We start from the raw sequence: 12,153 nt of genomic DNA, 5'->3' as shown, positions 1-12,153 counted from the left end.
CTGACCCATCCCTCCAACCCTCTGCTTTTTGGCCTGCCATGTATGTAATTAAAGGGTTATATACTTCACACTGTGTTATTCCAACTGGCCGTACTATGAAGTTACATGTGTTTAATGGTGGACACATGAAGACTAAGCTGGGGTATGACTCTGTATTTGGCCATACACTCATATAGACCTGCAATCCTGGCTCACCATCAATGATAGAATGACTGCCACACTGACTTGTAGGTTCCAAGGTCTTGTTCTTTCTGGAGGCCAGGGTGGCAGGCAATTCACCCATTTATCGGTGATATTGCATGTCTTATGCCATCAGAAAGCTGAATAAGGACAAGCACAACACCGATACCCATGGATCATGAACTCCATGATCAGACACATGAATCTCTTCTGTATGTGGCCATTCTCAAGAGCCCTTATTGGGGGGGTTAACAATCAGAGATGATTGCCATTAGAGAAGACCTACAATCATTCCTCTGGCAAGATGTGTTGGTGCCTGACCACTATACCACTCTCCAAAAGGTGCACCTCTTGGGGCTACCATATGCAAACCTGAAAGGACGAGGAGGTATAGAAAACATACCTTGGCTGAATGTCTTGGGTCTTCTTAGCCAGGAAGGGGACCCTGAGGGAGGCAATGCTAAACCATGGAACAACCAGCCAGGGTCTTCCTGCTGCTGTTCTCACTGCCATTTTGCTCGTTTCTTAATATTTCCCGTTATTCAACAGTATCGTCTCAGTGTGACCAGACACCAACTCTGCTAGGTCAATATGACATTTCACTTCCTTAGTGGTTGACCTATGTACTTCCCAAATGTTAATTCATTGGCTGCCAGATGATCGAGTATGGTTGGTCAGTCCCTGCCCGATCAACAGTAACGAGAGCTGGAGCCTACCTACAAAATTCAACCCCATGACTTACCTTAGTTGCTAAGCTTAGTGGCTCGTCAATTGGTTATTAATGGAGCTTGTTGTCAGGATAATTAATTGCTAATTAATGTTTTTGTATCTGGAGAAAGAACTCAGTGTCCTGCTTTTATATTTAACTTCAGATTCTGTTTGTTTGCCATTTGTATAAAGTTAAACTCAATGCCAGCTGCTTTGCACTAAATTCATAAAATACTTTAAACCAAACTAAGATCTTGGCCTCTGAAGGGCTGAATGTGCTTTATAACCAACTAAATGCTTTTAAAATCATTGTTGAAATGTAGGAAATGCAGCAGTTATTTAGTGTGCAGTGAAGTCCCACAAGCAGAACTGCAATAATAATCACTTTGCCTGTTTTAGGCATTATTTAAGGGTTTGTTTTTTTTCTAGGACATGAAGAGGCCTCTACAAACCATTACTGAACTGTTACATTAAATGTGCTTTGCTTTCCACAGAATACTGCCGGACCAGTTGAGCATTTTCTATGTCCTTTGTTTGAATTATCCCCCAAATCTCTGTCTTTTTCAACTCTCTCTTTTGCCTGATGCTTTTGTCTTGTTTGGATACAGATGCTGTCTTGTGACCATATTGGCATTTTAAAGTGAGATGGCAGGAGTTAGTGTGAAGAATTGTGGCAGAGTTGTGTGAAAATTCGGCTGAGTTTTCTCTTGACGTCAACAGCAGCTCACTATATCTTTAAGCATCTGACAAGGCGGATTTCTTGCTAGGCAGCAGTGACTTACCAAAAGATTATAACTTGTTAAATGCCTTGTTAATGTCATAACTTGTCTCATTAATCTTCAGCTTCCTATCTTACTTTGCTGAACAAGCCAGATGTTGCCCCATTCTATCTAACAGGAACTCTTGGTTGCTATTCACAAAGTGGGTGGAATTTCCCCTTTACTTCCACGTGTATCATTTTTGGTACAAAGTAAGAGCTGTCCCAAGCAAGTGAATTAGCAGCCACGTGGAAAATATCAGGAATCATGCAAGGCAGCTCCAGACTGATAGTGAATAACAGATTTTTAAAGATGCCTCTGGGAACACCTGAGATGCCAGTCAATCTTGGCATGTCCTGGCAATGGCGAGTTATTCAAGTGGTGGAATTAGCTAGAATTGGGGAGGCTTGCATCATAGAGGTGAGGTAAGTTAATGAGGCAGGTTTGGTAAGTTGTAGTGAGAGTTCTCACAAAACCTCATGGAGACAAATCTTCCGTAAAACGAGACACAACTGGCACTGAGCCAAAAAAGTGTAAGACTCAGCAAGTTAACTCTGTTTCTCTCTCTGCAGATGCTGTCAGACTGGTTAAGTTTCGCCAGCACTTTATGTTGATTTCAGATTTCCAGCATCTGCAGTACCGCATTTGGTTTTATTTTTATTGCAGATTTTAACTGAACACTAATTCCCTAGCTGCCATAGAGAGATTCGAACTGGATTAGGTGGGATTTGGTGCAGCCTTCTGGATTTTTAATCAGGTAATAGAGCCACTCTGCAACTGCACTGTGTTAATATTTATAGATTCTTTGACACGTGGCCTCCTATTGTGTATTTTGAGCTCTTTTCAGTGTAAGTGCATAAGATCATCGTCTTATAAATTATTGTGGCACCATGTGAGAATTTTTAAATTGAGCCACTTCTGTGACAATAGTTTAGATTCGAAATCTTCTGCCTATAGATGCCCGCATCCCTTTCCTCCCCTCATTGCCCTCTCTTTGCTCTGTTTCATATTTTCTATCCCTTATGCCTCTTATTCCCTGCCTCCCTGCCTGTCAATCTACTGTGTATCTATCAATCCATATTACACAAACTGGAAAATTTAAACATCCATCTGAACATGCAAATTTGGAACAAGCGTAGGCCTTTCTGTTCTGCTAATTCCATATTCCTGCCTACTCCAAATGATGAGTTTTGAGAAGATTTGTACAACAAATCCATCCTAGGACAAACCATACAGAGACACGCACGAAAATTCCTAGAAGCATGGTATTCCAACAGAACTCTATCAACAAACACATTGACTTGGATCCCATTTACCACCCCCAGAGAAAAAGAACAAGAAATGACATCACCACAAAATTGATGTCACCACAGGAAATGATATCACCAACCCTAGGAAACTCAAACATATAAATAGAAAGTGGGTTATACCACCAGTGTTTCATCCGGTGTCTCTCAGAAGATGTTACCTAGTATGGTAATGAAATGTCTGAAAACGACTCTTCCAGCTCAGTCAGCAAATCTACATTCAGTACTCCAAATAATCTTTCAGCCTCATGTTTCTAAAGATATAGTCACTCCCAGACCTGTTTGATTGATTAAAGGTCTATGAACTAAATTTCAGAGTCATATGCAGGGTGCGCTGGTTTTCAGATCCTTAGAACTTTCAAGTCTGCAGAAAATGGATAGGGTAAATGGACAATTTTTTTTTTCCCTGGGGTGGGGGAGTCCAGAACTAGAGGGCATAGGTTTAGGGGGACTGGGGAAAAATTGAAAAGAGACCTAAGGGGTAACTTTTTCACACAGAGGGTGGTGCATGTATGGAATAAGCTGCAGGAGGAAGTGACGGAGGCTGGTACAATTACGAGATTTTAAAAGGCATCTGGATAGGTAAATGAATAGGAAGGGTTTAGAGGGATATGGGCCAAGTGCTGGTAAATGGGTTGGGATATCTGGTCAGCATGGACGGGTTGGACTGATGAGTCTGTTTCTGTGCTGTACATTTCTATGATTGTATGACTCTAGTGACCTTCCCCACCTTACCTTGACACGAAAAACTGAGTTCCAACTGTCTATTCAAGTGGATCTCAAAACATTCCAGGCATTGATGCACAGAACAGGCAAATTCTCATCATGACTGGGCCAACATCAATCTCTCAGGAAAGCTACACATACAGATGAAATGGCTATCCATCTATTTTGAGATTTTGACTCTTCCAGCTCAGTCTAGTTTATGAGATTTTGCTATGCTCAAATTGACCTGCACACTATAATTCAACGACACTCGATTGATTACAAAGCGATTTAGTGCATCCTAAGGATGTGAAAGGCACTAAATCAATGTACATCCACTTATGAATAGAGAGCTTCCCCTCATCCCTTTATATCTTCCTTAAGATTTTGGGGGCGAATTGTAACTTTGTTGGAGGCAGATGATGAAAGGCTGTAAATTGGTTGCTTGCTATACATCTCACCAATTTTTTATTCCATTGAACTTTGACTTTGTTGAAGTTGTTGTGGTGAAATTGAGGACTGCAGATGCTAGAGTGCTAGAGTCAAGAGTGTGGTGCTGGAAAAGCAAAGCAGGTCAGGCAGCATCCGAGGAGCAGGAGAATCAACATTTTGGGCAAAAGTCCTTCATCAGGAATGAGGCTGGGAGCATCAGGGGTGGAGAGATAAATGGGAGGGGGCTGGGGCTGGAGGGAAGGTAGCTGAGAGTGCAATAGGTGGATGGAGGTGGGGGTAATGATGATAGGTCAGAGAGGAGGGTGGAGCGGATAGGTGAGAAGGAAGATGGACAGATGGGAAAGGTCATGAGGATGGTGCTGAGCTGGAAGGATGGAACTGGGGCAAGTGAGGGGAGGGCAAATGGTGAAAGTGGTGAAATCCACATTGATGCCCTGGGGTTGAAGGGTTCTTCCTCCAGGCGTCAGGTGGTAAAGGAATGGCGATGGAGGAGGCCCGGGACCTGCATGTCCTTGGCAGAGTGGGAGGGGGAGTTAAAGTGTTCAGCCACGAGGGCGGTGGGGTTGATTGGTGCGGGTGTTTTGGAGATATTCTCTGAAGTGCTCTGCGAGTAGGCGTCCTGTCTCCCCAGTGTAGAGGAGATCGCATCGGGAGCAACGGATTTCTTTATACTGTCCTTTGTTTCTTCAGAGATCGCCTACTGAATGCAATCCTGATTTGCTTTTTATTAGTAAAGTTGTGATAACATTTCTGAGGTCTGATGATATGTCACTGACCTGAAATGTGAACTCAGTTTCTGTCTGCAGATGCTTCACTACCAGCTGAGCTTTTCGAGTTATTTTTTAACCTTGATTTTGTTCCTATCAACTCGTGCAGATCTCAGAAGACACCACTATATGCTCCAACCCCCCACTACAATAACTTTTTAAATTGCAGAATCTGTTTGTCAATTGCTACAATTGGGATTTATATTTCACATGGACCTTTCAGTGAGCTGTAATAAACAAGTTTATGATGAGTGGTGTAAATTGCTATTATTCTGTATACCCTGGGTAAAGTCTTTACCTTATCAGTCATAACTAAAAAGGTAAACAAATTTGATCCAAGGTATAAACTATGGGAACAAAGTACACTGCCCTTCTCCTATTGTACTCAAATTCACACCCTACTTGGGAGTAAGGAAGAGTTTCTGTCTGTTCATTAGCTGTGCAAGTCCTACATAAGGTGAACTCAAGACAGTCTCCTTCCTATCAGTCGTTATTTTATGGTGCAGAATGGGAAATGATTAACCGGCTATAGATTAATTGGTCTTTTAGCCATCTATTGGTGGGATCTTGCTGTGCACAGATCGTCTGTCCACGATTGCCTACAGAGTAACTATCGCTGTATTTTGAAGTAACCTATTGCCTTTGGTACACTTTGAGATGTTTCCAAAAGCGATCTTAAGACATTGTGTTAAAGCTAATTCTTTCTCATTCCACAGTGACAATGTCTTGTTAAGTCATATTCTTGTCCTCTTGTCATAATGGTAAGTGCAGATGAGATCCAATTCAACTTCCCATTGTAACCTGGAGTCTATTTGCCCAACTGCTCCCTTGTTCCCATAACATTGAATTGTATCCTGCTTGATTCCACAGCATCGTTTATATTCTGCTACCTCAATGTTATTAACTAAGTAAATGGATCCAGTTACTAGGGGAAGAAATAGCAGAATTAATATCAACTAAAATGGATAAATTAACAGCTGTAAATTATTTTCTATATGCTACATTCTTGCTCAATCACCAAACTGATCTCTATGTCTTTGCAGCCTCTTTCCATCCTCCCCACACCTTACTTTCTCACTGAGTTTGAGAAGGGCTTGATGCAGTGTAGGATTCAGGAAACAGAGTTTGGATGAACTGAAGTTGACACAGGGTGGCCAACCAGGAGAGATTTGGAATAGTCAAGTCTGGAGATGAAAAAGATAAAGAAATAAAATTCAGCAAACAAGGAGCTCAATTAAATTTGGAGGTGAGTAATATTATGGAGATAAAAATATATGGAAAGGATATGGAGCCCAGGAAGTGATGGGTTTGGTCTTTCATCTAAATTCATCCAAGATTTCAGGTTTGTCAAACAGTCTGAGTGACACAGAGATTCTCTGGAGGTTTCAAGGAAAATAGTGGGGAAACAGAGCTTGATTTTATCAATGTAAGTGTGGAAAGTGTTGACCTGTCTTCCAAGAGCCAACCTGTTGTTGAGGAAGTTCAGGGGATTTGATGTGATTTATTTATTGTCCCATGTATTTAAAAATAATTACAGGGAAAAGTGTTGTATATTGCAGTCAATCTCCAGCGCCATTTTAAAACACAGAAAATAAAGCAAACCGCAGAATATAAAGCTAGAGAAATAAAACATTAAAGTTCCTTTTATAGTCTTATCTCAATAAAGTTAGCTGGTCTGTGGAAGAGCTCCCGCTTCTAGCTCAGTCATGGGCCTGGATCCAAGCTCCTCCATCCCAGTGCTCCGAGTCCCACCTGCTAAACCAATGACACTGCTGTAACAGCACTTCGCTGCGCTGGCACAGACAGAAAAAAAGAGTTGTCTCCCTCTGGTGCCATCTTGCCTCCACCACGCCGAGTCAACCATGTCGATACAGCAGCCAGTACCACAGGGTCCTGCGTTGCGACCAAACCCATTGCTGTTGCCGCCTCTGCTGTCAGCCGGCTGGGCCTAGCCACAGACCTGGAGCCTGGGCTTAGTCTGTGAACCTGGACTGGGGCATTAGGCCTGAGACCTGCTCCTAGCTCGCCAGAAGATCTCAGGTGGAGCTGCGTCAGCCTTAACTTGTTGTTGCTGCTGCCACTGACGGATGGCCCCTCCATCAACAATTACTTGGGATTGCTGCACACTGACCATTTTCGTCCACCGTTCCACGCAGGACCTGTTCTTGTCAATGCCATCACCGATGCCACTCCAACTGAGGTGAAAAGATGTGGAAAAATGCTTTAAAGACAAAAATAGCAAAAGTAAGAACAGAAAAAGAGAAGTAAAGTAGATGGAAGTGGACGAGCCCTGGGAGCAGTAGCCCGAGCGCTGCTTCTTCACCACCACCATCTTGGAGTAAAGGATCAAGGATAGCAGTAGAATATTGTCAGTAACAAGCTGTCCCAAGAAGTTATGAGTTATGAAATCATCTGTCATCCAGATAGAGTCGGTCATAGAGATATACAGGAGGAAACAAACCCTTCGGCCCAGAAATCCTAAATTAATCTAGTCTTATTTCCCAGCATTTGGCCTACATCCCTTTAAAGTTTTTAAATCTCACCGTGGAATTTGGAATCTGGAACTGAAAGCTGGTGTCAGTGATAATTACCATAAATGGGGAAGAGGGAAGAAAATATGTTCAATCTGCATTAATTTCTTTGTGTGATCTTTGGTGTGGTTAGTGTTGCAGTTTGGTAGCTGGGGGGCTGACATTTGGTTAATTATATATAGTAACATTTATTATAATAATAAGGCACAGAATGTACTAAGTGCAATAATCTCTGATGTATCTGGTACAAAGTGGGGGAAGGGGATAGTTCGATTAGGACAAATCTCTCCATTTCTCTGCTGTATCTCAGCAATCTTCTCTGTGACCACTTGTATGAATATTTTGGCCGCCATTTCAGACCAGGGCCTTTGATTGGAATTCTTTCCTTTATTGAACCCTCTAAGACCCTTCTCCCCATGTCGGGCAGAATCCAAGGAGCAGGAGAGTTAAGAAGGGTTTATGCCCGAAACATCGACTCTCCTGTTCCTCAGATGCTGCCTGACCTGCTGTGCTTTTCCAGCTCCACACTTTTCAACTTTGATCGGCAGTCTTCAATTTCTCCCAGATTCCTTTAAACCCTTCCTAATCATATACCCATCCAGATCTTAGGAATCAGGAGCAATAGGTTTGCAGGAGCCTCTAAGTATGTGGCAGAACTAGCTGTGCATCAGATGAGCTTGAGGATAGGCAATTTTGGCTTCTGCTCATAAGGAGTACATGATGGGTGCTCTTCTTTGAACTGTCAACAAACAGTTGTTCTTGGATTATTCAAGACTTAGAGACTGATCCAGAAAATAAAGAGGAAATCAAAAAAGGACATGATGGGGAGATGGGAAGGAAGAAGGGGAGAAGGGCCTTAGAGGGTTCAATAAAGGAAAATATTCCAATCAGAGGCCTTGGTCTGAAATGGCAGCCAAAATACACATACAAATGGTCACAGAGAAGATTGCTGAGAGACAGGAGAGACAGGGAGTGATTTGTTCTAATAAAACCATCCCCTTCCCCCAACTCTCTGCTTTTTTCAGGTGCTTTGTAACAGATACATCAGAGATTGTTTCACTTCGTACATTCTGTACCTTAATATTATAATAAAAGTTAATATATATAACTAAGCAAATGTCAGTTCCCCAGCTACCAAACTGCATCACTAACCACACAAAGCTCAAAGCATCACACAAAGCAATGTATATTTTCTTCCCTCTTCTCTATTTACGGTAATTATCACTGACACCAGCTTTCAGTTCCAGATTCCAAATTCCACGGTGGGATTTAAACATGCCACAGTCCATTAGCTTGAGCCTTTGGATCACTAATCCAGTGGTATTACCAATACACTGCCATCTAATCTTTTAATTCATTCAGGGATGTGGGCGTCACTGGCTAGACCAGCAATTTTTGCCCTTAACCAAGTGCCCATGAGAAAGGAATAGTGAGCTGCCTTCTTGAACCCCTGCAATCTATTTGGGCTAGTTATTTCTGCAATTCCACAGGGGAGGGAGTTCCAGGATCTTGACTCAGTGACAATGGAGGAATGATATCCTTCCAAGTCAGGATGGTGAACAACCTCTCCCTTACCATCTGTATCTCTGAGCTCCCATCAAACATCTCCTTGTATTGAATAGAATAGAATTACCTTTATTGTCACATATACTCTAATGACTGCAATGAAATGTTTACAAGTCACCGCTTACGACGCCATCTTAAGTACAAGGCACCTAGATACAGATTCCTCAGTGCAAGCTCATAGGAAATAAATTAGAAAAGTTAAGAAATAAAAAGTCCATCATTACAGATCATAGGAGTAAATTAGAAAAATAGAGCAATAAAAAGTTCAGAACAATAGTCCTTCCAACCCAGTCCACATCGGCCCCTTACCTCCAGTATGCACTAGGCATTGAATCACCTCCAGATCAGAAGTCCATGCTGAGGCCACGCTGGGTTCAAAGACCACCATTGACCATTGAGAGACCCCTACGCTGGGCTGGAAGTTCACCAGGCTGTGCCAGGAGACTTCCATGCCAGGCCAAGACGACGCCACTCTGGGCCGGAAATAGACCACCACGGGCTGCTGAAAGACCACCATGCTGGGCCGAGAGACCACCATAGGCCACCAGGTGATGGCCACGCCGGGCTAGGAGACCATCACACCAGGCTGCCGAGCAACTACCACATCGAGCTGTTAAGTGACTGCCACGCCGGTCTGGGAGATCACCATGCCGGGCAGAGAGGAAGTCACGTCAGGCTGAGAGGACACCTCACCAAGGTCGTGCTGAAGTTGAGCGTTCAGGACATCACCAAGGGGAAAGAAGAGAAAGAAACACAAATGAGAAAAAAGAGAGAAATTAAAGAAAAAGAAATGGACAGAGCAGATGAACTCCAGCTGAAGCATCCTACTCTTCCACCATCTTGGAATTCTGTCTCCAATCATCATGTGTCTCCTTCCCCCTGTGTTTAATTATTACCCAACAAGCAATGAATTGTTTGTGAAAGGGCTTGAGATACGCCAAGGAACTGAAAGGTGCTTCTATAAATGTAAGTTCTTTTTTTCTCTTGACCTTCCCAACCTTTCTGTGAAGCTGACAAAATTGATTATCCCCTTCTGCTCCATTTCCTCCTGTCAGTCATCCAGTTTTGGGGTCCCACTCTTGTCTATGTCATAAGAATTAGGAGCAGGACTAGGCCACTCAGCCCCTTGCTTCACTGTTCACAAAATAATGGCTGATCTGTTAGTGGTCCCTACTCACTTTCCTGTTTGACCCCTATAATCATTGACTCTCTTGTCGATCAAAAATCTATGTCCCAGCCTCCAGTGCTCTCTCGGGAGGGAGAATTCCACAGAATGATAAACCTCTGAGAGAAAAAAAACTCTCTCACTTCCTAATCCTAAATCAGAAACCCCAATTTTCATATTTATAGACTTTCCTACAGAAAGAATTGTGCTTTCTGCATCCACACTATCAAATTGGCTCAGAATCTTGCATGTCTCAATAAGGTCACCTCTTACTCTTTCAAACTCTAATACCTATAGGCCCAGCTTATTCAATTTTCATCATAAAATAACCCCTTCATTCCAGCAGTAAATCCAGTGAACCTTCTCTGAACTGTTTCTAATGCCAATATAACCTTTCTTCAGTAAGGAGAGCAAAATTGTACACTGCCTTCCTGATGTGGTCTCACCAATACCCTGTGCAACTCTAGCAAGACTTCCCTATCTGTGTGCTCGATTCCCTCTCCAATAAATTGCAATATTCTGTTTGTACACCTATTAATTTGCATAGTGATAGCTACATTTTTTGCACAACTGAGATACTTGGAGGGGTGATGGCAAAGAGATACATTTATTTTGAGGAAATGTGGGTCAGTCAGAGGAATATTTACCATATTATTTACTTCTGATCTCTTCCAATGATGATGGTAGGACCTTCCTGGTCAATCCTACACTGCATATTTCATTTAATAATAGAGCCTTTGAGAGAGCTCTAATTGCATTTTTTATAAATGCTGGATTTATTAGAAGAAGCAAATTCCAAATTGTATCCAGAAACGTCACAGCAGTTCTAGAAATTTAGAGATGAGGCATATCATATGTTTCTGCCTCTGCTTGTGTTTACATTGGATTGCTAAATGAATGACTAAATAGGTCACAGTTTAAAGTTTGACAAACTGACAGCTTCTTTTAGTCTTAGGTTGAGAGAATTCCAGAACCAAATACAACCATTCTTTGTAAACTGATGTGTCTATCAGAATTTAACTGAAAACCTCTTTCCCTTCTCTCTCTCTTTTCAAGATTAATGCTCAGTTTCTCTGGACCAATTATCGAAGCTGGTCCAAAACATTGCCAGTCCAGTGGGAAGGAGGAAATGTGATACCAGGGAAATGTTTCTGGCTTATGCCAATACAGTATAAAGCCATTGAAACACTGCCTTGGGTTCACGCCAGAGGAAAGTAGGGTAGAAAAAAAAGGCATGAATACACTATCATTCATAACCAAAATATGGCCCAAAATAGATCACAGTAAATTAAAGTTGAAGTATAGCCACTGTTGAAATGTATGGAATGCACCAGTAATTTACCCACAGCACGCCTCAAACAGCAATGTGATAATGACCAGATAATTTGTTTGTATTAGTGTTGAGGAATATGATCAGGACATCAGAAGCTTTCAAAAATGAAATTAGGCAACATTTTTTTCTCATAAAAATCAGTTCAGATCTCATTTCAGCAAATAACAACTGAGTCGTCAATTTATAACCAAAATTGATAGATTTTTGTTAGCCAAAAGAGATATGGAGCAAAAGCAGGTATGATGTTTGGGTCATACTTCAGCTTTTATCTCAGTAAATGTCAGAACTGCAGACTTGAGGGGCTAAAGTGGGCGGCACGGTGGCACAGTGGTTAGCACTGCTGCCTCACAGCGCCTGAGACCCGGGTTCAATTCCCGCATCAGGCGACTGACTGTGTGGAGTTTGCACATTCTCCCCGTGTCTGCGTGGGTTTCCTCCGGGTGCTCCGGTTTCCTCTCACAGTCCAAAGATGTGCAGGTCAGGTGAATTGGCCATGCTAAACTGCCCGTAGTGTTAGGTAAGGGGTAGATGTAGGGGTATGGGTGGGTTGCGCTTCGGCGGGGCAGTGTGGACTTGTTGGGCCGAAGGGCCTGTTTCCACACTGTATGGAATCTAATCTAATCTAAATGGACCACTTGGATTTTCATCTCCTTTGCATTATTTCCCAGAAGCATGTGATG

This window comes from Chiloscyllium plagiosum, unplaced genomic scaffold, assembly GCF_037043375.1.
Source record: "Chiloscyllium plagiosum isolate Xiang-an unplaced genomic scaffold, Cpla_swu_hap1 HiC_scaffold_4, whole genome shotgun sequence".
In the NCBI taxonomy this organism is placed as follows: Eukaryota; Metazoa; Chordata; class Chondrichthyes; order Orectolobiformes; family Hemiscylliidae; genus Chiloscyllium; species Chiloscyllium plagiosum.
This window is presented reverse-complemented; position numbering follows the sequence as displayed.